Below are 26,382 nucleotides of genomic sequence, written 5' to 3'. Positions count from 1 at the left end.
TCTTTACACGAAAATATATTCGTTTAATTACGTGCAAAAAAACATGACACAGTCATTGTTTGAATAGCAAAGATATGGAAATCTAATCTGTCTTGTACCTGGACAACTGAAATTTAATTTTTGATTATCATTAGAAATACCTTACTTGGGTTTGAGTAAACATAATTGTGATTATTTGGGAAAATAAAATTTGAAAATCTTGTGCAGAAATAGTGTTCAATCCCTTTTAACAAATCAAAATAATCATTACTTATTACTGTGATATCTCTATGATCTATTACCCTCGTTGTTAAACTTGTAAATAGATAAATTTTAAATGTAAAAATAAAGATGTATGAATTAGATCTTATAAATGTTATAAATCAACATTTCGAATATTATTTGTGCAACCAGAAAGCAAAGAAACGTTCTAAATGTATGTCTCTATAACTTATTAAATGTTTTTTGTATCATCTGTCAGAAGGCCAATACATTATGTAAAAAGAATCAATATACAGAGTCTTCAATGTAATGTGGATACTGATATCGGTAGATGTATCAAATTACATTTACACACCAATTTCAAATCTTAATCTATTATTCATATCAACAAAATGGATGGAGGGCACGGGGATGTTTGTAGAAAACAGTCCTAAAGGCAGTAACGTAAAAGTGTATATCCTGCAATCAATATTAAAAACGCATGGCATACAATCAATGTTTTCTCATCAACGGATAATGATGAGATAATGTCCCCTGGTTGAAAAATCATCTACAGGCTATACATCAAAACGACAATGTGCCTGGAAAACTCAATGAATGCAAACAATTAGACAGGAGTAGTAAAATAAAGCTATATAAAGCACTTATCCACTAGCTGTGGCTGAGGTAGCATTTAAATGAGACCTACGGCAGGGATTATTCATTGAGTGCTCTCTTATATTTCAGCAACAAAAATTTGAATTAGGACAAATGATACAATCTGTTTTTTATTAATAATCTTGAAAATGAAAAAGTTTAGACATGTACATGCATATAAAAGTAACTTGAATAAGTTATACTGCATAGAGATTTAAATGTCTTTTAAACTTTTACAATATCATGGAGATGGGGTTTTAATCATCGTAGAATATTTACAATTTACTCATATTTATTTTGGAAAGATATTTTTCGAATGATTCATAATCATGATAGATAAAATTTAATATAGTTATACCAATCCAGAGGTCAATTTTTGGATTGCATCATCTGTCCTAAACTTCCAACCCCCCCCCCCCAAAAAAAAAAAAAAAAAAAAAAACCAAACCCCAAAAAACAACAAAAAATGGATCAGCTGCATATATAGGGACACACATTTTGATTTTCATTCACAAATTAAATTTGTTTACATTACCTAACAGGTTTGTCTTAAACTTGGATAATTATGAATCTAAACCCAAACATATCGACTTAAATACATGTACCAAACGAAGAAAATCAGGATAAAATCTGAACAATGCTCAAAGACAATTTTTTCAATCTATCATGTGAAAACTTTCAAACTTCCATTACTTCTTTGTAGTGCAATGGCTGTAGTAAAAGAATTAATAAAAAACATAACGTTTGAAATAATTTCAATGCCACAATATCGTTTGTGCAAAACTAAAGAGTAAGCACAAAAAAGACTTAATGTTTGTACATGACGTCATGTTTTAGTCAATTCGATGACTAGCGTATATCCGATTTTGAAATAAAGAAAATAGAGAAGATATGAATCTCAACCACAATTCATGAATAGTTTTCAATGTGAAGAAATGTTTATTTCAATAAAGTTTTTTATTTAAACAAATGAACTTTCTTGTGTGATTTGCAGTGAGCACATGCATAATGGTGTTTTAAAATGTTATGTCATAGGCCATAGTTTAGAGGCTGCACTCACCCTGAAAGTTCCAAGTCGAAATACATGATATTTTAGAGAAGCTTTAAACAAATGAAACAATAAGTTTCAAATTTTATCATAAACATGTTACCAAATTTGTCTTAAAAAGAATTTTTAAAATCGATATAACGAGCACAATTTATTTTAATATTTAAAAAAAGAAGAATATTTTTCCTATTTAGGGGCTATAGGAGATTTTTTTCTAAATTGTAATATAATTTTATAACCCCCTTTCAAAACAGTAGGTTTCTTCGCTCTGTAGTGCGCTCGCTTCGTGAAGTTAAAACATGGCCACGACTGCTTTAGGTAGATATACTGTAACACCTGTTCCTTCGCCAATGTTGAGAAATTTGAAGTGAAAGTTATCCATCTTTCAAACAATACCAACAAAGTTAAGGCTTTGTGTTGCGACAGCCGTCGGTACGACAAATATCCTACATTCCCCAATGGCTCTGAAATCCTAATGTGGAAGTATATTACCAGACTATTGTCATTTTCTTTACAGAGTGACATCAACATATTTATCCTGAAGTCATGAGTTATCATATTTTGCAATTGATTTTCTTTTTTTTTCAATACTGAGAATATATGGCAAAAGCAGCTGCTATTCATTTTGACAATGTATGTTTACAATTTAATAAGTAGGTACTAGCAAATATTTTTAGTCATGTAACATTTTTGATGAAAATACCGAATGATATTCAATATCAAAGTCCATAATAAAGTTGATTGTAATACCTGTATTGATGTACAACAGAAGCATTTGATTCATATAGGATCTCCCATGGTTTGTGATTTGATATGATTTTTATCCAACGAGTTGTGTGTTTTCCATCCCTGAGCCTTGGCGAGGGGATTGAAAACACACAACGAGTTGGATAAACATCATATCAAATGACAAACCATGGGAGATTCTTTTTATCACATATTTTTGTTCACTATAAATGTGTGTTTTATCGTTATTTCTAATTCAAAGCTCCTTTTCGTTTACCTCGGACCAAATAACGTAATAAATAAAATTACGCTGTATGAAATAGTTTGTACAAATATAAAGGAAGAAAATATGTCGGCGCTTATTTTTTTAATTCATGAATGAAATCTTGTTAAAATACATCAAATAAAGTGAAATTTGACAAATTAAGTCATTCTCTCCATCATACACATGCATTTGTTTATTTACATTACGTCACGCGGCGTAGGAATATATAGTGTTGACACGAAAACGATATCACATGAGCTATATCAACGGGATAAAGGGGAAAATAGGTGATAAAAGATTATATTATTCTATTTAAAATACAAGTATTTACAATGATAGGAAATTATTGGCACAGTAGTTACTGACAGATACACAATTTAAATATTTGTATGTAATCTTCATGATTTGATGCAGTAACTCTTTCAAGAAACCGTATGTATAACGTCGATGTAACGAAAGCTATGACCCTAAGATATATCAAGAGGCCCATGGGCCACATCGCTCACCTGAGTTAACTTTTGTGATGCAGTTCTTTACCAGATTTCCCCTCTTCTTATATCTATTGTGCCCCCCCCCCTTCCATCTTGATTTTAATAATTTAGAATCTACACTACCCAGGATGTTTCCTCTACGTTTCAGCTTTTCTGGCCCACTGGTTCTTAAGAAGAAGATTTTTAAAGATTATTCCTATGTATTTCTATGTAAAACTTGGATTTTCTATTGTTTCCCCGCCCTACCCCCGTGGATCAGGATTTTAACAATTAAAATTCTACACTACCCCAAGATGCTTTCACATAAGTTTCAGCTTTTCTGGCCCAATGGTTCTTTAGAAGAAGATTTTTCCTATATATCTCTATGTAAAACTTGGATTTCCTATTGTGGCCCCGCCCTACTCCCGGGGGTCATGATTTTTACAATTTAGATTCTTCACTACCCCAACATACTTTTGTGTTAATATCAGCTTTTATGGCCCAATTGTTCTTGGGAAGACGATTTTGAAATATTTTCCCTATATATTTCTATGTAAAACTTGGATTTCCTATTGTGGCCCCGCCCAACCCCCGGGGGTCATGATTTTTATAATTTAGAATCTACACTTACATGTACCCAGGATGCTTCCTATTGTGGCCCCAGCCTACCCCCGTGGGTCATGATTTGAACAATTTCAAATCTACACTACTCCAGGATGCTTCCGCATAAGTTTCAGCTTTACTGGCCCAGTGGTTCTTGAGAAGAAGATTTTTAAATATTTTTCCTATATATTTCTTTGCAAAACTTGGATTTCCTATTGTGGCCCCGCCCTACCCCCGGGGGTCATGATTTTTACAATTTAAATTTTTCACTACCCAAAGATAATTCCATATTAATTTCAGCTTTTATGGCCAAATTATTCTTGAGAAGAAGATTTTTAAATATTTTTCCTATATATTTCTATGTAAAACTTGGACTTCCTATTGTGGCCCCGCCCTACCCACGGCGCCATGATTTTTACAATTTAAATTCTTCACTACCCCAAGATACTTTTGTATTAATTTCAGCTTTTATGGCAAAATTGTTCTTGAGAAGACGATTTTTAAAGACTTTTCCTATATAAGTTTCTAAAATTTGGATTTCCTATTGTTGTCCGGCCCTACCCCCGGGGGTCATGATTTTTATAATTTAGAATCTACATTTACCCAGGATGCTTCCATATTATTTACAGCTTTACTGGCCCAATGGTTCTTGAGAAGAAGATTTTGAAATATTTTCCCTATATATCTCTATGTAAAACTTGGATTTCCTATTGTTTCCCCGCCCTACCCCCGTGGATCAGGATTTTAACAATTAAAATTCTACACTACCCCAAGATGCTTTCACATAAGTTTCAGCTTTTCTGGCCCAATGGTTCTTTAGAAGAAGATTTTTCCTATATATCTCTATGTAAAACTTGGATTTCCTATTGTGGCCCCGCCCTACTCCCGGGGGTCATGATTTTTACAATTTAGATTCTTCACTACCCCAACATACTTTTGTGTTAATATCAGCTTTTATGGCCCAATTGTTCTTGGGAAGACGATTTTGAAATATTTTCCCTATATATTTCTATGTAAAACTTGGATTTCCTATTGTGGCCCCGCCCAACCCCCGGGGGTCATGATTTTTATAATTTAGAATCTACACTTACATGTACCCAGGATGCTTCCTATTGTGGCCCCAGCCTACCCCCGTGGGTCATGATTTGAACAATTTCAAATCTACACTACTCCAGGATGCTTCCGCATAAGTTTCAGCTTTACTGGCCCAGTGGTTCTTGAGAAGAAGATTTTTAAATATTTTTCCTATATATTTCTTTGCAAAACTTGGATTTCCTATTGTGGCCCCGCCCTACCCCCGGGGGTCATGATTTTTACAATTCAAATTTTTCACTACCCAAAGATAATTCCATATTAATTTCAGCTTTTATGGCCAAATTATTCTTGAGAAGAAGATTTTTAAATATTTTTCCTATATATTTCTATGTAAAACTTGGATTTCCTATTGTGGCCCCGCCCTACCCCCGGCGCCATGATTTTTACAATTTAAATTCTTCACTACCCCAAGATACTTTTGTATTAATTTCAGCTTTTATGGCAAAATTGTTCTTGAGAAGACGATTTTTAAAGACTTTTCCTATATAAGTTTCTAAAATTTGGATTTCCTATTGTTGTCCGGCCCTACCCCCGGGGGTCATGATTTTTATAATTTAGAATCTACATTTACCCAGGATGCTTCCATATTATTTACAGCTTTACTGGCCCAATGGTTCTTGAGAAGAAGATTTTGAAATATTTTCCCTATATATCTCTATGTAAAACTTGGATTTCCTATTGTTGCCCCGCCCTACTCCACGGGAGTCATGATTTTTACAATTTAGATTCTTCACTACCCCAAGATACTTTTGTATTAATTTCAGCTTTTATAGCCCAATGGTTCTTGAGAAGAAGATTTTTAAATATTTTTCCTATATATCTCTATGTAAAACTTGGATTTCCTATTGTGGCCCCGCCCTACCCCCGGGGGTCATGATTTTTATAATTTAGAATCTACACTTACCCAGGATGATTCCATATTATTTTCAGCTTTACTGGCCCAATGGTTCTTGAGAAGACGATTTTTAAATATTTTCCCTATATATGTCTATGCAAAACTTGGATTTCCTATTGTGGCCCCGCCCTACCCCCGGGGGTCATGATTTTAACAATTTAAATTCTACACTACCCCCAGAATGCTTCCACATAAGTTTCAGCTTTCCTGGCCAAGTGAATCTTGGGAAAATTTTTTAATGATTCCACCCTATTTTGTCTTGATTATCTCCCCTTGGAAGGGGACCTGACCCTTTATTTTAACATTTTAAACTCCCCACCCCAAGGATGCTTTGTACTAAGTTTGGTTAAAATTGGCTCAGTGTTTCTTCAGAAGAAGTTAAAAATGTGAAAAAATTACAGACAGACGGACAGCTAGATAGACGGAGGGACGGACTACGGACAAAATGTGTTCAGAAAAGCTCACTTGAGCCTTCGGCTCAGGTGAGCTAAAAATGGAAAACAATGCCCAATTCTTTGACTCGACTTTCTAGATATACTGCAGGTTGAAGATTCAAGACCAGTGTAGAACTTCAACGCCGCCAATTTCCATGTTCTACACAGGGCACTAACCATAACATCAAAATATGATATAAAAACCTGAAAAGCCATCCACATTCAGAATGTTACGGACACAAATACTGCTCATTACTATTGCTGCAGGAAGCTTAATATACCTGACATTAAATTTCTAAAATTGCTTAAGATAATTACTTCCCATAGTTATATAGCAATATGTCATTTTCATCCTGTCTCCTGGATACGCAAGAGCAGGATTAAGGTCAAACATTTTCTAGAATTAGTCAATCTTATCACAAACTCGAGAATAAAACAAAAGTATCACCAGTCTTTTATAATGTCGATGCATTTACGCTTTATATTAATTGTTAGGCAATTTTTTACACATTATCTATGTTTTATTCTTGTCAAAGAAAACACTGTGAATGTTACTGGTTGACAAGGGATAATTACTCCTCTGAGGTAACTGATCCCCCTGTCAAAGTTAGAAGTACGTGTTTGCTTTGCTTAAAATGTTCCTGGGTTTTTAAAGATTTCAAAGTATTTTGTTTATCCTGAACCATATTTTTACAAATGAGCTGTATAACCTATTTAGGCAAATATGTCGTCACAATGCTCAAAGAACGTGGGAGTAGCACACGATACTTTTAAGAGCATGATATATCTTTGCTTTGTTTGGTTACATTTATTAGGTCAATGCAAGACGAAGTGCAGGATAAAGGTATATTATATATTGTTATTGAGTGTATTGTAAAAGGACTTTCAACAAAACTGATCAATGCTTATTTCATTTGATCGATTAGGACTCTTTGCGATAAATGAAACGCAATGGATCAAGATGACAACAAATCAAAGTATTCAGTTTTCTTCAGACAAAAGACAGATACATTAATATTCCTTAAGGTCAGACGATACGTTCCTAAAAATATATATATTTTCTTAAGAATTTATCATTGAAATCTAGGTACTTGAACAAGATTCCTCACAAAAAGTTACGGTACCTTACCAGGCATTTGGACAAGATACCACAGGATCATATAATTTCTTATATAACCCTTATGGGTAATCTTCTGGATGACCTATATCACCATTTCTGACGTACTTATATTTAAAAACATTTTGAAAGTAATGTTAAAATCAAAAAAGAATTACAAATATGAATTATTTTTTATTTAATACCAAGAGATACAATACGTATATCTGAGGGATGTGTCATCGAACCTATCTCTAACTAGCCAATGAGATTCAATGTTAAGATCTGTGAATTTAGATAAAATAGATGTAAACTTACCATGGTATATATAGGATCTCACATATCTCACATCAATTTTACAAATTATGTGAGATTATTTTTATCCCATATTGTTTTAACTTTTGTTTTGTACACCACAATCAATGTTTTACACTGTTTTTATATAGGACTCCACTTTGTCTTACTTCATTATGCTAACGCAAAATCCATTGTGATGTCACAATTGTGGGATACGAAAACGACATGCGCTATATCAACAGGGTAAAGGGGTAAACATGGGATAAAGTCCCTTATCAATCTGCTTTATATAAAAAAATTGTTATGATCTTTTTTTATGTCTGATCCGTCCCACATCGGGTTTTCAAAGGAACATTTGAAAAAATATATATATGGGTAGAGAGAAAATCCACAGATTTTTTACCGGGTGGTACATTGTAAATTCTAGCTGAGGGAGGGGCTTATTTTGAAAAGGCGTGATGCTTTAGGGAATAGCAATTGTCTACTTGTTATCTTCTGTCTCCTAATCTCGATACACAGAAAGTGAATTAATAGACAGTAAAATATCCAATTGTCAAACTATACCAGTAATGGGAATTTTTAGACAATTTTAAATTATCCTTATGATATCATACTACAAATTCAAATATCAATACAAAGATAATTTTAGATGTTAGTGAATGTATTAATTAAAAAAATCCCTGATATTTGTAACAACAATGTTAATTCATTTATTCCCAGGATCCCATACATTAAGTGAAAAGGGGGTCGTGTCATGTTCGCTATATTGCATTAGAAAAATATCTACATTTATCTTTAAAGGTACTTGGACACAGATTTGAAGTTAATATTTTCTCTATGATATTACGACTTATATATTTTAATAGCATTTCACACAAAAATCAATTAAAAATCTTATTTCATTTAAAAGCAATTAAAACTTCAATTTTTTGGCGGGTTTGATTGACACATCCTTGCACTTTCACAAAATTTAATTTTATTCTTCATACTTAGGATAAGTGGCAATGGCGTATAAATGAAAAATATTAATACTATAATCCAGAAAATTCAGAGTAGAAATGTTAGAAAGCAAAAACAAACACACAATATATTGTCAGTCCGTGCAGTTGTTGTATAACAGAACTCGTGCCCTGTTTACAAAAACTGTGCACATAACACGAGTGTGATCGATTTGCTAAACTCTGTACACAACTGAATGAAGATACTTGTACAGGAGTTTTTTTTCTAACATTTCTACTCTGGATAAATTTATTTTTCCTGATTAAAGTTTTAATATTTCTCATTAATAAACAACAAAATTGCCACTTTTCTTAAGGATTAAGAATAAAGATAAATTAGTGAAAGTGCAAGGACGTGTCAATCAAACCCGCCAAACAATTTGAAGTTTAAATAACTTTTAAATGAAATAAGATTTTAAATTAAATTTTCTGTGAAATGCTACTTGTATTAAAGTATATAATTCGTGAAATATATTACACAGAAAATATTCACTTCAAATATGTGTCCAACTACCTTTAATTTGATAAGGCTTTGCCACAATAAAAATGCTAAAAAAATGCTTGTTAATTCTCATCTGAATAACAAAGGATAATATAAGTCGAAGTTTAGAAACTTTTATAACTATTCTTAAATTTAATTACTTCACAAAGTGCAACATTTCAACTTTTATAGGTATACTGTTTAGCTCATTAAAGTGAACGGGGCGAGTCTAATTCGAGTGCGCATGACTTTTGCGCAGACTTTTTGTTTCTCGAAGTCATAAGTGCGACAGTACACCTTTTCAAAATATTATGATTTTAATATAAAATCAACATTATCTTAAACGCTTTCTGGTGTGAAAATGTGATTTTACGACAATAATTGGGAGAAACGCTGAAATGGCTCTAAGAACGTCACTGTTTTCCGATTTTGTAATCAAAGTATGACACTGAAGAATGGCATATGACTCCCTTATATGTACGTAGACGTCCATGGATATATTACTAAAAACTGATGACAAAACATCAGAAGAAAAATAGCAGCAATCTATATATTGCTATTTTGTACCAAAAAGATTATCTGCGCCGATAATTCATCTTCACCAATATGTATTTAGTGTATTTATGCATATAAAGGAATTTTATGTCATCTAAATACGTACAAAATTGCGTATTTTTTTTTTTTATAAATCACCAATTTGTGTGAATCCATGGGCCCCGAAGGGATTTTCCGGGTTTTATACTCAAGAGCCCCTTAGTAACAGCTATTAGCCTTATCCTTATCAAAATAACTTTTGGCCCCAAAAATATGGTTTACAAATTACAGTATGGCAATTTTAGAGTATTGGGTATCGAAAAAAGAAAACTTTGTTATTAACACCCAGACCAATCTAGATGGTCAACTATTATGAAATTTCACAATTTAGTGACCCTTTACAATAACTTTCATCTCCTTTACTGAGGAAGAAATATGTGAAAAAACTGATAATTTGGCACTTTTCCAACAAATTCCCATAGGGTCCAATAGTAAAATATGACAACTTTTGAGATTGCCCCTAAAGAAATCGGGGTGGTAAGCATTCGATTTATAAATTTTAAAGCAATAAATATAACAGTAAAAATAAATTAACGAAAACTTAGCAAAATTCCTAGGGCAGAAATAATTAGACTGGGCCTGGTTAATATCCAAATTTCATTCGAAAATTAAAAGATTTTATGTAGCAAAGTGTAAATTTTCTTTAAATGCATATAATAATCCCTTCAAATACTAAAGGTATATATTAAAATTCTTATACGCAGGGACCAGTAAGTAAATGTCAATTAAGTTTCAGCATCCATTGAATGACCTTTAATCACTTGATTGACAGGGTTACCAAGACCAGGTATTTTATACGATATGTCCACGCACAATTCGACAATATGAATGGTCACGCACAAATATCACTTGCTTATTGACCCAGAATTCTAGGTAAAATTGTAACCCCTAATATGCATCAAGTAAAAATTCAAATGATTTAAATAACATTGAAATAGATAGAAAACAACAATCAAACAATCAAGCAACATTGTCATTGTATTCTGATGCATTCATTTTATATATTTATACACTAGAATGGCCTTTGTAGATAAAAAAAAAAAACAGCTGTATGATCTGCTGACTCAGGGTCTCGTGTTCTGTCATGTTTCCTCACAAACTCAATCATAATCCTTTGACTGCAATGAACGAAAGAAGAAAAGATGTTGATACATCGACCATTTGTGAATGGAAGTTCAAATTTGAAAATCCTCATAATAATTTCGTTCTTTGTAAGATTCTGTAAAAATGACCAAGTTTATCAATTAAGGACATACGCAACGTACCTTACCTACTGATATCTTTTTTCAAGATATTCTTAATTTAAGATTATAGTGCCATCAGATGTTCATAGACAAAAATTCAACTTGCATTACAAGAGTTTTTTTTTTGGAAGATTATAAATTATGAAAATTTTTGCATTATTCAAAGAAAAATATACAAAAAATACAAAACATAAATTCCAGATTTTTTTCTCACATTTTTTAAGAAGAGGTGTATAAATTCATATATAGACATTTAAAGTATTGCACGCAGGTCCTTCGTTTTGTGGAACTCTTCAACTCCAGGAAAGAACCCAATAATGTTCAAACTATGTTGCGTATGACCTTATGGGAAAACTGATTTTTAATATTTCTTTTTAATAAGTTATGCATTTAAATTCAGTACTTATAATTGCAAATAATGAAATGATGAAATGTATATATTATGGTCTACAAACGAATATGTTTCCAAAAGTAATAATTTCCTGAGATAGATTTTGAAAAAGAAATAGCTGTAGAGTATCAGAACACGATTGATCTTGTCAAACTACATAATTATGTTTTTAAAAGAAGAACACAAACAATCAAAATCAAATGAAAATATCCAATCATTTTAATATACCTTCAGCAATTTCATTTGGCATTTAAGATTATCAACTTCATGTAATGTCATCTTTTCTCTCTGTAAATAGAGTTGTTTTCACCGTAAGCAAAGTTCCGATAAAAATGAACTTGGTATTTTAAAGTACGTATTATTATCTACATGTATCTTTTCAAAATCAGAATCATACTGTATTTGTAGATCAATAATAATAAGCATTCTTGTTGTTGGGTGATCAAGAGCTACCGGTATACTCCGCTACATTAGATATTTAAATCATTATTTTTTTTTTTTTAATATTTTCACTTTTGTTCAAAATAAATTATCAGACATACAATACAAAAGAAAAAAATTGACTGATTATTGTGATTTTACGCCGAGTTGGCAACATTTCACCCCTATATAAGCGGCTTGAAAAATGAATGAAATGAAAAGCCAAGCAAAAAAAATCAATTTACCTACATTATTATTTGTATAAAATATATCAAAAGGGCACGAGAGAGAGAGAGAGAGAGAGAGAGAGAGAGAGAGAGAGAGAGAGAGAGAGAGAGAGAGAGAGAGAGAGAGAGACTTACTATTATGGAATTCAATCGACATTTTAGACGATCTCTTTCTTGTATAGATGAGTCCTTTTCTCTCTGTGCATTTATCTCTCTCACCTATAAGTATAAGTAATACATGTATCTTTCATATGTAGCTCATATGTAGATCTTTTAAAATATCTTTTGTTTTCTTTTGTAGCCATTTTGAATCATATAACCTAAAATATACAAAGACAGAGTAAAAAAAAACCTATTATGGCGACGATAACCCATATTTCAAGATAAAAAAAGTAAAATATCATAAATGTTGCTTCAAACCTATAGGAACTCATTTTTCATAAAAAAATGTGGCTGAGAGACTTTTTCCATTTTAGTGATATTATGAAATCAATTGATATTAGATACATAATTTTTCAAAATATGATAAATCTTACATAACAATGGTTTTGCGAATTCGGCAGAGAAGCAGCGTTTTTCTGTGTGTTCGTTCGTTCGTTTTTTTTTTTTTGTTTAATGGCATCTTAAAGAGGTAGGGTCACAAACTCCATAAAATGGCCACGTCAAAATACCAATTAACTGACCAAGTCCTAACGTCCCATTTCAAACATTAAAATAAAGTAGAGACTTAGTGCTTTCAGTTCATAAAGAAATCGTCTGAGAGTCAAAGTTTGGAAACTCAGACGATGTGAAACTGCAATGTTCTTGATTTTTTTTAAAAAAAGGGGTGAACTTGAGCATCTTTAACATATAGACATACATAGCCAAGAGACAAAATTATGTCATTTTTATTTGATAAATGATGTCACCAAGGAACCAAGTGAAATTTAATATATTGTGTTGTGGTGATTTTTACAATAGAGTTATCTCTCTTTGTTTTCATACACTGCTTGTCATTGAGGGTAATTTCCACATCTATTTTTAGTAACAGAAATTCTGTTCAGCTAAAGTATTTAAGATTTTCATTTAAAATAATTTTTGTCATTGTCATTTTTCAAATAATGATGGAAAATACACATAAGTTTTTATTTAAATGTATTGTTTAATATTTTGATAATTTCAACATCACTTCCTGTGAACACGTGACTTCATAGTTTATGATTTTGCACGAAATGTTTCGCGCTATGAAGGCTGTGTGTTGTTGAAGCTGAATTATCGCTATAGCTAGGTGTACCAACTGTAAGTTTACATTTTTGTTAATATAGCTTTGCTCATAATAGTAAAGTATGTTTTGGTAGGGTTATTTTAATATTTGTAAAGTCTGAAAATATTTATTTTAATAGAATAAGTTCAGCATGTTTTGTTGATAAACGTTCCATATCATATTGGCTATTCATTTTATTTCTAGTGATGTTTAATAGACTTTTGTTATGAAGAAGTTTAAATTTATTTTACGAGATATACTTTTGCTATTGTTTACAACTATAATTAGAGGTAACATAGGTATATTGATTTTTGGTTACAATAGGTTATACAGTATCACTGTGGTCGACGGTGACCTTGACCTGAGTTTATGCATTGAGGCCCTAGTTGGGGTAAGATTTATTTGAAAGCATATTTATTCATGAGTCTATTATGAGTGTAATATGTTATAAATCTTTATATAATGGAAAGGTCAAATGTCTGTCATATTTTGTAAAATTATTTTTATTCATTTTTTTAGTAATGCATCATTATATTCATGTGAATTTACATTTGTAAGTAATGTCATGTTTTTCTTATTTTTCATTTGTACAGCACACTGTCATTACTGCCAATATCATTACCATTATCATAATTTGTAATATCATTGATATTCATAATTAATAAACTTATAAAAAGAACAAATCTGGTTATCACAATATTTTCAACAAAAACTGAGTTGTTCTGATTTTCAAAAATTTACAGGTCCAAAAAAGGACCAATGTGACTTTTCTTCTTTACTATTTCAATATAACTTACCGAATTATAAGCAACAGTGATTACATAACTTTATTATTGGGGTCAGATAAGCCATATTTCAAACCATGTTGGCATAAAATGTGCGGTTGAATTTCTTTCATATTTTATATAAAAAGAGATTTAGTATCATTATACACTTATAGCCTTTTGATGAGGTCAATCCCTCGATATATAGACCTTATATTAACCGAGCACGATGTACGAGGTCGATATGCTTTCTCTAAGGTCTATATATCGAGGAATTGTACCGAATCAAAAAATCGATTTCGACTTCTTTTATCAAAATTTTCCCGAACTTTTTCGTAGTCCTCTGACTTTTCCCTTTATTCTATGACACTTGGAACTCGAATGTTACCCGCTAGGTGTCGTTTTTGGATCACTTCCGTAATTTCTGGTATGAGATTTCCAAATTTTTGACGCCGAATACTCGGATAATTGGGGAATGTGTGGGCAATTAATTGGCACGATTAAAGACAAAATTATCTCCCAAAACAAAATTTCATTACACATTTTGGTGATAGTAGTAGGTAAATGATATTTTAGGCCCGATATTCAAGAGGGGTCCGATTTAACAAACCGAAGTGACTTATCTTCTCTATTTTATAATACCAGGGTATGACTTTTTTAGTTAATCGTTAAATCTATGTTAATTTATGGATCTTTCATAGGGAATATGTTGTAAATAAGTACTAGAAACATAATTCATGACCAAAACAACATTTTGACCAGGGGTGTATAATTGGGGGGGGGGGGGGGGGGCCTGTCCACAAGTACCTGTGTATGGAAGAAGAAAGGAAGCTTAGAATTAAATAGAGTTTTGTAGAATGTTAACAATTTATCAACAGTTTTTTTTAAAAAACCCAATTTAACCCAAGTTAACACAAAGAGTTCTAAAATATTTATCAACTTATGAATTTAGTTTGTATAATCTGTTCTTTATGCATAAATTAATTGTTTTAAAAGTTATAATAATTCTGTGATTTTTTTTCAAATCAAAAGTCAAAGATTTTTTTTTTCAAATAAAAAACAGCTGTTAAATAAATAGGTACAAACGTATGCGCATTAATGTTTTTAAAAAAAATGAAAAAAGAAGTAATACTAGTATTTACTTGTACATATTAAACAGGCCCTGGAACTATTACGCTCTGTTTTAAATACCTTGCTACGTCGTTTGTCTCGTATAAGAGACGACAGTGTATACAATATCGGGTTGAGAGCAGAGTTAACTGGAAGAACCAATACAATTATCCAGGCATACACCTCTTGTGATACATCGATGCCATAAAACGTAGGCATTCCTGTAAAATTCAACTAAAATTCAAATAATCTTAGAATAAAATTTTCATATGCAATTTATATATTTTACATATACTAAAAGGAAAAAGAAACACATATTGAACTTTTGAATTTATATTAAAACTATAAGTTCAAATATGTTTGACTTTGACTAATAATTTATGAATTATTGAAATTGTTATGTCGATATCCAAAATTAAAATAAAAATTCTCATGATCACCCTTGCGCATCAGTAACAGCCCTGATTCACCTGTGCACCGAGTTAATCAGATCATCTATCTTTCTCATAGGATACTAATCAACTTTGAACCAATATTACATGTATTTACGCACGTATGTATTTCAAAATTGTTTAGAATTGGTTTTCTAATTTTGAAACGATAGTACGCTGTATTTCTTCTAATTTATTCCTTTATAAATCTGTCATATATGTCAAATCTCATATTGGCTTCCCCCAGTCATTGAAAATGATTTTGGCGTAAGCTAAAATAAGAAAACATAATGTAGATTTTTTATATTTATTTTAACTCCTTTGCACATTGCATGGGTTTCTATAAGAAAATTTGCAAAAGATGACAATAAAATTTTATTAATTCTTATTTAACATCTCTAAGAATGTCTCAGGATATTTTTTACTCCAAGATCATTAAAACGCCAAATATTTTATCTCTTTGACCTATGTTTGTAATCTTATAATTGATTTGAAACAAAATGTTCAATGGCGTTTTTATGTGACTTGGTTTTTATTAAACAATGCTTGAATAATTTATACTTTGAACAATATTTACTTCATCAATAAGATATCAACGCTTTTCAAATAATGAAATGTGTTGGATAATGATACTACACATGTAAATATACATTAGCAATTAGACTTTGCAATACACTCCTCATATATTTCAATAAAAATTTCCTCTGTCATTTTTCTAATTTAAACTAATGAAAATTAAATATTATGCATTTATACCTATATTTTTGTCCAGTAAGAGTAGAAAATATTGCGAGATAAAATTAAAATGCAAGAGTCAATTATGAAAAGTTGAAGATAATGCCTTCTATATGATTATAATAGCAGTGTCCATGATTTCTTTGCTATGGGAAACCCAAAATATATGTCGGATAAAAAATTATACTAAAGGTCACAATGGCATTCTGTAAAAAAAGTTCTCGATCGGAAAGTCTTATCAAATTTCATTCAGTAGCAAATAAAAGATAGGTACCCCAAAAAGTAAAAGACGGACGGACAGACGGGAGGAGGGACTGACGAATGTACAGCTAGACGGACAGAAGGAACGGACAGACATTCCGATTACTATTTACCCTCCCGCTTTTCAAGCTGTGGTTATAATGATAATCAATCTGAAATAGATGAAAGTTGCTCAAAGGAAACAGTCATATAAATAAAGTATTGAAAAAGAACAATTGCGAACTTCTTATGTTTTATGTGCTACTGTATATTACATATAGTATTTCCCATGGTTTGTAGTTTGATATGATTTTTATTCAACTCGTTGTGTGATTCTCATCCCCAAGCCTTGGCGAGGGGATAAAACATTGTGACGTCATAACTGCAGTTAAGTGTGGGATATGAAAACGATATCTTATAAGTTATATCCGCGAGATAAAGGGGTAAACATGGGATATATTCCTTTATGCAACCATTTGAAAATGATAAATTTTTTGATAGAAATAGGATACTTTTATCGGTTAACAGTGAAATACTATATTATAACTTACCAATGATTGCTATAGGTATCCAGCAAAGTAGATCAGTTAGAACGACGGCAACAATAGACTTGACTAAAGCTACCTTTCTACGGCGGAAATTTGAAAAGTTACACACACTGCTGGATTTCATGACTTCTGAGAGAATCACTATTTGACCAACAGCAATAGCCAGAAAAATTATGAAATTAAAACCAACAAAAATGACCATAGAATATTGCCAGCCAGTTTGCCTATAGACTGATAACGGTAGAGATAGACAAATGGGAGACTGTGCATAATAATCTCCGAAGAATGATATTCTTCCAACAAAATAGGTAAAACAGATACAGAAAGTGCAATGACCCAAGTCAATAGTGATGATCCAAAGGTGAAACCTCTCTGTCTTTGGATAAAAGGATATTTTATAGAGATGACTCTATCAACAGTTATTAATAGGCCGATGCCTTACTAGAAATTGTTGCTAAGACCCCGGCAATGGTAAAAAGATTACTATGTCGCCATGAATAGTCATTTAATCCATAGTTCCTTGTATACACTAAATTCATTATAGCAATGATATATAGATACACCCCCATGAAAAAGTCTGCAACACTCAAATTACTGAAAAAACTAAGTAGGAAAGAGACCTATTATTAATCGTATATGTGCTGCATATGAATGCAATTATGTTTCCAAATGATGCGAGAAGAGCTATATACCAAAATAAGTTCTCTGTATATAATGTTTGCCTCCACAGGTTGTCATTTGATCAAGCCGAGGAAATTAAGACTCCCGAATAGCTAAGGGCACTTTATCTGAAAGTTTACTACCAATATTAATGTGTTTAGATATTCAACAGACACGATAGGAAACGCTGATGAACTTTTTAATGATTTCGAATTTGTTTTCGCAATCTCCAGATAGAATATTTCAAAAAGTACTTCTAAATTAAAAGTGAGATATATCACGTTTTCAAAGTAATAAAAATTTAGAGTTTTTGAAACAGCGTTATCTTTACATCCTTATTAATGGTAAAAGAAAGAAGTTAATGTGTTTCTTACCATTTATTTGCAGGGATTTTATAAATTAAATATATTCCATAGTATGTATTTTGATTTTTGTTAAACTTTTAGGTAGAATTAAAATATAAGGGCGTACTCTTTGAATTACATATCTAAAATGGGGATAATGATATTATTTTATTTTTTATGCCACTCTGTGTTAACTATAAGTTATCTTCCGAATGTTCAAATATATTAAGACTTGAAGCATGTACACTTAATTTTTTTGAAACAAGAAAAGACTATTTTTGCAGGTCCTTTGACCCACCTTTTCAATTTTTTAATTTTTTCCCCATGTTTTTAATTCATCAAAATGATATTTTACCAGTTGGCTATCATATAAGATTTATTTAGTCATATATACATGTATTTCATTAACAAGAATATTTAGATAAATTAATTTATTGAATCTGTTTACCATCATTGGACAACAAAATATATTTTAATCACAACATAATCAGGTATATTTTTTCCCGTATGTATTTGTCTTATCAGCAATTCATCAAAATGACAACATTTTGAGAAAAAGGTTATTCTTGCAAACAAAATACATTATTAATGCACGAGCGCCATGGCCCTCAAGGCAAAGGTACGTACGGATGAGTTCTCCATTAACCATGCAATTTGATAAAGAAAACAAAATTTAAATTGTTTGTGATGATAGATGTTATTATGTCCATGTATGCACAAATGCCAGAACACGAGACAATTTAATCCATCAAAATAATTAAAATGTACTATTACTAATGTTTACATAAACAAATCAAACTGAATCGATTAATTGATTCATAAGTACAAGTTCTCTTGACGATTTTTCTCAGAATTCTATCTAGTTGGTCTTTGATATTGTAGGTAGCATAAGCCGCATGAAAGATGCATGCATATTATGTTCCTGTCTTTTCACTTTGCAGATATAATTATTAAAATATCAACTCAAACACCAACTTTTTAAAAACGATGATCAGCATCAGATGGGGAAACAATTACAAATGTACATACACTAGACAAAATTGCTAACGCACCACCTAAGAGAATTGACATTTTACTTTTAAAAACCTGCTTATGATGTATTTGATATATAAATATGTTACTTTAATAAAAAATATGTCATATTAATGTCAAAACTTATAGATAGCTATAATATTTACTGAAGTGTGAACAATTCATCGAAAAAAATTAAAATCGAGTTTATTCCATTTTCGAAGAATGCTTTTTTTTCTATTTTTACTTTGTAATTGTGTTCTTTACATTTGAACTAATTAAAAATTCTGAAAAATGTCGCAACGTGTTCGGCGTTTGGCTAAAGCAGACAGTATTGCGTCTGCCGGGGGTTCCTTTAGAGAAACCTAAAAAATGAAAACAATAAAAAGCTGATGAATTCCACCCATGAAAAAGTGTTGCAAATAGATTAAAAAACATAAAAATGTTTACTATAGATAACCACGGCATTAAGTTAGCAGCATACAATAAGTTAAAAATTGTACCACAAAACTTGGTCAACCGGAAGTTGAGTGGATTTGGTATGGACACTGGATGAGGCACAGGATGATTATTAGGCGATATGAAAGTCAATGATATCTTGTTATTTGATTTGTAACTGGGGGACTACTTCTGTGGCTACCTCAAAGATCACCTGAGGTGATCAAGAATTTCATAACTTGGCAAAAATGGTACGCAGTGCACAACTGGAAAATGGTTTTCGGACAAAAAGGTCATTCAAGGGTCTTTTCATGATACCAAGACAATTGTCAATCCCACTGTTTTGGAAATAATGGCATATTATATACATGCACTAGTACTGCTCTGGCAAATGTTCAATTCACAAATAAGAATTAATGAGTGGCGCGTTAGCAATTTTGTCTAGTATACGAGGGGTTATCAAAAAGTTCGTGGACTGAGGCTATAAAATTAGTACTATGTAGTCTGTACTTTCAAAATTTATAAGGGACATAAAACAACAAAAAATAAAGAAATGTTGAAAATTTTAGCTTGACTCGTTCATTTTTTGCTTAAATATGATGAAATAAAAACGACATTATATGATTACCCGGTGCCGTCGCCATTTAGTTTCATGACGTCCGACAACCTCATTGTTTTTCAATGTCCGCTTCTTCTACCTCATACACTTAATTTGATGAGATTCCCTGGAGTTGAGTAAGGACTTAAACCCGTCTTGTTTATATGACTTTACAATATCAGGAACACCAGCTTTCAAGGCATAAATAATATTGCAAATGAATTTATACATTGGGATACTCGCTCGGTTGTGTCAGCATATTTTGCTTTTGGGAGTTTAATATCTACAACATATTATCAACGTCATTTTTTGATGTGATTGATCTTTCACACCTTGACTGCATATCGACATTAACTGTGTATCCCTTTTCTCTATGAATCTCATTTGCCATTTAAAAAAAAACAAGTACTCTGGATGCATTTAATTTCTCCATAACCAGTTTAAACATTTCTTAGGTCTATACAACTTTTTTCAGGGTCAAAACTTTAAAGAATGTTGGAAAATGAAACCCCTCCCCCTTTTGAAGTCATTTTCAAGGTCCTATTTGTTTGGACACTCCATGTCAAATTTACAATAAATTTTCATAGAATTTCCAGAATGAGGTTAAAATTCCATAATTCATGGAACAATAGTGTCCCAACATATACCTAAATTAACGGGACTTTTGGATATTAAATATTCATATCAAAAGAGTTTTTCTCAGTTATACTTCGGTCGAAAAGACGTCGTATTCGAGGTTGCGCCGACTGGATATACCATAGCTTACAAAAACATTACTAATCTATTTAAAAATGAAATTTATGATTTGCGGTTTATTCTATAGATAGAAAAGGCGATGCTTACCAGATGCTTCAAAATTCATCAAAATTCATCGATGTACCTAAAGCGGTTTTAATTTTATGGCGCCAGTCCACGAAACTTTTTGATACCCCCTAGTTTATATACTGGGCATAATAAGTTAGGGATCATATTTTTACACAAGAATATTTTTTCATACCCATGAATTTATGTGACAAGAAGGCTTAAGTAGTTTTAAAAACATGTCATTGACATGATTCAACACTTAAGTCACACGTGTTTTTTGGGTTTTGGGACATATTGGTCAAGAAAGTACGTGGCGTTAAAAAAGTAAGTGGAACAATGGAAGCATAAAATTATCAATAAGGGTTTTCTTTAGTGAACATAAAAATATTTCAGTATATCTGGCCAGAACTGGTGATAAGATGCTATTAGGAGGCAAATGAGTATGGACGAACACTCCATGGCATTATGGATGCTGGAACCTGGCAAAACGCAACGTCACGTTGCAGAGAGACTTTATCTTTCCAAAAGCGGAATTAACGGTTATGGACCGATATTTGCAGGCAGAAAATTGTCCAAAAAAAGCTAAAATCGGGACGTTCAAGGTGTACGGCAGTCCATGAGGATCGTTATTTGGCCAATTTTGCTGAGACGCACCGCTTCCAAAGTGCTCTTAAGCTTAAAACTGGGCATCAGAGAGCAACGGACAGACGAATTTCTACTCAAACAGTTTGAAACAGACTTCAGGAAGCAAATCTCAAAGCTTGCCGACCAGCCGCACGTCCTGTATTAAAATTAGAGTGCCGCAGAAATCGACTACAGTGGGTAACAGAACACAAACATTTGGCAATAATGTCAGTGGTGTTTTGTTCTCTTCTCAGACGAGTCACGATTTTGTTTTGACATCCATGATGTCAGAAGACTTGTTTGGATTGCAAATGGGGAAAGATATGCTGATAGTGTCATTTCTGAGCAATACAGAGTAAATGGAGGTTTGGTGATGATTTGGGCAGGCATACGTATTGACTGCAGAACTGATCTGCACATTTTGGAAGGCAACCTGACAGGTTTAAAATACCGAAATGATATTCTTCATACTATTGTTAGACGTATTGCGTGTACTCTGGGAGAGGATTTCATCTTAATGGACGATAATGCTCGACCTATTAGAGTCCAAATCGTAAACGAGTATATGGAAAATGAAACAACTCTGCGTATGAACCCGCCAAGTCGTTTTCTAGACCTGAAGTTAATTGAACATGCCTGGAACATTCTTTAGCAACGAATTTCAGTTCGTCTTACACTTCCCCAAAATCGACGGGAGCTTCAGACAGCATTGCAGGAGGAATAGCCACAGATCCCTCAGACTAGCCTTGGACGGCTGACGGGCATCATGTGTCTGCTCTACAGGGCCTTGCGGGGAGGTCATACAAAATACTGGCAATCACTTTAGTGACGTAATTTAACTCTTCGGAAAAAAATCTCATTTTCACGTCTACCCCCCAACATGCCAAATTCTAAAGTGACCTTAATGAACAATTCGTACCGTGTGTTCAAACGAAATTATCACATCCAATGTTTAATTTTCACTTTTTAAATATATAATATGATACTAAAATTAAAACTGCATTCTGTTTTCTATGATACTGTATTTATAAAACATATTTAATTTGATGATCCTTAAATTTTTTGTCCATATATATATATATATATATATATATATATATATATATATATATATATATATATATATATATATATATATATATATATATATATATATATATATATATACTGGACAAAACAGTTAAGGATCATCAAATTAAATATATATATATATATATATATATATATATATATATATATATATATATATATATATATATATATATATATTTTTCGGAGAGCTACAGATCTGCAGCTAGGCCAAAATGTACGATCCGCTCCCCAAGTGGAGACTTCTTACCGTGGTTTTAGTTGATTTAACTATTATAAGTATATGCTTGAAGATAATTTGACACAATGACCGATTTAATTTATGTATTTTAGTTAAGAGTCTGTGTTTCTTTAGTTTTATTTTATATAAACACTTGCATCCGTAGATATGCCACAAAGTATTTTATTAGCGTATTAAAACGACTTTTATTATTTTAAGTACATGATGGATATCAAAATAATCGTCTCATTATGCACAATATTAATCTGTCAATTTGATTTTTGATACATTGATTTTATTGAAAAAAAAATCGATTTTCAAAACCCTAACACGATTCTGAAAGAAAATCAAAGCAAAGTAATTAACTCGGGGTACACAGTCATGACACCTATTATCTTTCTCACTGACCGCTATACCTTGTTTATGTTGTGGCCGGACGACCGTGTGTAGTTTGCGTCTGTTTGAAATAACATTTTCTCTTTGTATGAGAACTGATAAAAATAAATGAATAAATTTATATAATTCTCATTATTTATTTATCTATTTATCTATTTATTCATTCATTCTTAATTCAGTCAATTTGTAGATTTATTCACATAAGAAAATAAATGAATAAAATAGATTTATAGTTTATCTAATAATTTTTATTTATTAATTAGGCATTTATTTTATTAATGCATTTATATATCATTCCTTTCAATTAATTTTATATATCATTCCTTTCAATTGATTTTTTATTCATTTAATTCTTTGGGGGAAAAAAATATCCCATGCATGGCATTGATAATGTATTCCCAAATGTTTAAATCTAGTTCTTTTACAAAGACAGTTATTACGCTCAAAGATGTTTCAAAGTAGATCAAATAAAAAATGAAAACGTTTATAAATATATATAAAAGGTTCATAAAGCATAATGTATATGCCGTCTACCATCACAAGATGAAATAAATTGGTAATTTATTTCTTCTCAAGAACGATGTAATTCTCTGCTGTTCTCCCCCCGAAATGCTATCAAACTAAAAAAAAATCTCATTGATACTAGTAGTAGAAACTAAATTGCAGGGGATTAAGTTAAGGGATTTAAAAATAAGTTTTTACCAAGTCTATATTTTCAAAAAATACTTAAAGTTTTCAAGACTATATCATTTTTCACTCTTAAATGCAACAAAAATATTTTTAAAACTCCTTTTCTTGGCCAAAATAAATGTCAGGGGACGACAGGGAGTAGACAGGGAAGGCAGGGACAACGACAGGGGACGACAGGGACTGGACAGGGAGAGCAGGGACAACGACAGGGGATCATAGGAGAAAGTCAGGGAGAGACAGGAAAATGTCAGGGACTGACAGGGGGACAACAGGGGATTTTTTGGAATCTAAGGGGATATTTAATTCAGTAGTGTAGAGATATTTGTCATTTATAAAACTATTTAATATTGATTGGTTGATTGATTGTATATTGTTCAACGTCCCTCTCGAGAATTTTTCACTCGTATGGAGACGTCACCGCATGCCGGTGAAGGGCTTCAAATTTGACCTTTACTCGGCACTCTGGGACATTGAGCAGTGAGGGATCTTTATCGTGCCAACGCCTGTCGCTGACACGGGGCTTCGGTTTTTAAGGTCTCATCCGAAGGACCCGCAACTTTCACTTTAAAGTGCTGAGTGCATGGCGAAGAAACAGTTGCTACCCATTTTATCGACTGGGTCAGTCGCGGCCGAGGTACGAACTCACGACCTCCCGATCACGGAGCGAGCGCGCTACCGACTGAGCTACCGTGAACGGTGTAAAACTATTTAATATGATCATACATGTAACACTCCTGTCTTTATCTATACCTTTTGTAAAAAATAAGAAAATAAGATTCAATGCCCTATACGTTTCGTTGCTTATAAATTGTTTTATAGCTGATTTTCATAATAACTTTAACTTTAATTGTTGTTCATTTTTGTAGATTTTAATTTAGTTAAGGTGGTGTAGCTTTGAAAAAGAAATCAGAAACCTAAATGAAATGATTAATTGTGTTGCTAGTGTCTTTCAGGTGATGGCATGATTCATTTTTATATCTAGCCGAACAAACTTAAAACTGAAACATAGTTTCAAATACCTTGGCATGATAAAAAAATGTACCAGTGTATTTTGACGCCTTATATAATGTCGGCGGCGACACCATTGCTCTTCTTTCACTAAACATTTTGTATATAACCTCATGTTAGTTGTAACATGTCATTTGATTGGGTAAAGATTCAATCCTTTCTGTCTAACGAAATTGTCTACGTGTACGTCACAAGATGTTGCGTTTCCGGATCAAAAATTGTCTCATTGTCTACATGAAGCATATTTCAACTTACGTTATACGATATAAAAGAGCTAGGGGCCCTTAAAGCTTTGTTCGTAAATGAATTCGAACTAATTCGAATTAAATTTTGAGGCATGCTTAATGGCTAGAAGAAGTCAAATGCCACATGTCAGTGGACAGATTTAATAACTCGTGCTTGTGCTAGTTTTTGAGTGAAAAACTATGAAAAAGTGTTTTAATCGCTAAAATGTATAAACAGAGAGTGACATTATACGTGATTTGCAAATGACGTCACAATAGCCTATTGTATTCTTTTTAAAATTAAAAAAAAATTTCATTCTAGTTTATTTCGCATTAGCTGCTATGTGAACGCAATTTAATTCGCATTATTTTAGTTCGCAGTTATTTACCGCAAGTTAAATTCGTATTCGGAACAGGGCATTAGAATACGCAAATGCATGCTTTTGAACGTTGAAATATGCAGTGATGGCAAATGCATATTTCGTCAACGACAATAAGTACCATCACAAACCCCATGGCTGAATGGCCATTTCTTGTAAAGATGTAAATGTGAATCGTCTTACCTATATTCAATTAAAGGTGTTTAGACACAGAAGAGGATGAAAATGTGAAAAATTTACAACGACGACGAAATACGGACAAATTTTGAACAGAAAAGCTCAATTGAGCCTTCGGCTCAGGTGAGCAGATATTCAATTTTTTTGCATAACATTACGACTTAAATTGCAATTGCATTTCATAGGAAAATATAATTAAATCTTTTTTTATCTGCAAGTTATTGGACCTACGAGTTCCGGAACGCGTATGATGAACACATTCATGCCCGCTCACAAATTTGAACTTCATTCTTAATATTTTAGAATTAGCGATTTTGTTGTTTTAGTAATGAAAGTTATTACATACATAATCCAGAAAATACAGATTGAATAGAAATGTTCAAAAGCAAAAACTAACTCACTGTTTTCACCAGTCAGTGCTTAGTGTTAATTGTGTACACAGTTTAACAAACTAAACACTAGTACACCCGAGAAACGTAAATTGTTTTTGTAAACAGAGCATGAGCTTTGTTATTGTATATGTTTAG

At 32.1% G+C, this 26,382-nt stretch overlaps 1 long non-coding RNA gene across 1 annotated transcript; it reads left to right on the top strand.

Annotated features, from left to right (window-relative positions):
• Positions 1 to 13,298: 13,298 nt before the first annotated feature.
• Positions 13,299 to 13,999, top strand: LOC134232364 (uncharacterized). The gene is made up of 2 exons (XR_009984761.1): positions 13,299 to 13,755; positions 13,958 to 13,999. It is a non-coding gene; the product is annotated as an uncharacterized LOC134232364 (long non-coding RNA).
• Positions 14,000 to 26,382: the final 12,383 nt, after the last annotated feature.

This window comes from Saccostrea cucullata, unplaced genomic scaffold (genome assembly GCF_032062105.1).
Source record: "Saccostrea cucullata isolate Sc308-1 unplaced genomic scaffold, CSIRO_AGI_Scuc_v1 ctg938, whole genome shotgun sequence".
NCBI lineage: Eukaryota > Metazoa > Mollusca > Bivalvia > Ostreida > Ostreidae > Saccostrea > Saccostrea cuccullata.
Note: the sequence above shows the minus strand (reverse complement) of the source record. Positions and strands in the feature narration are given on the sequence as shown.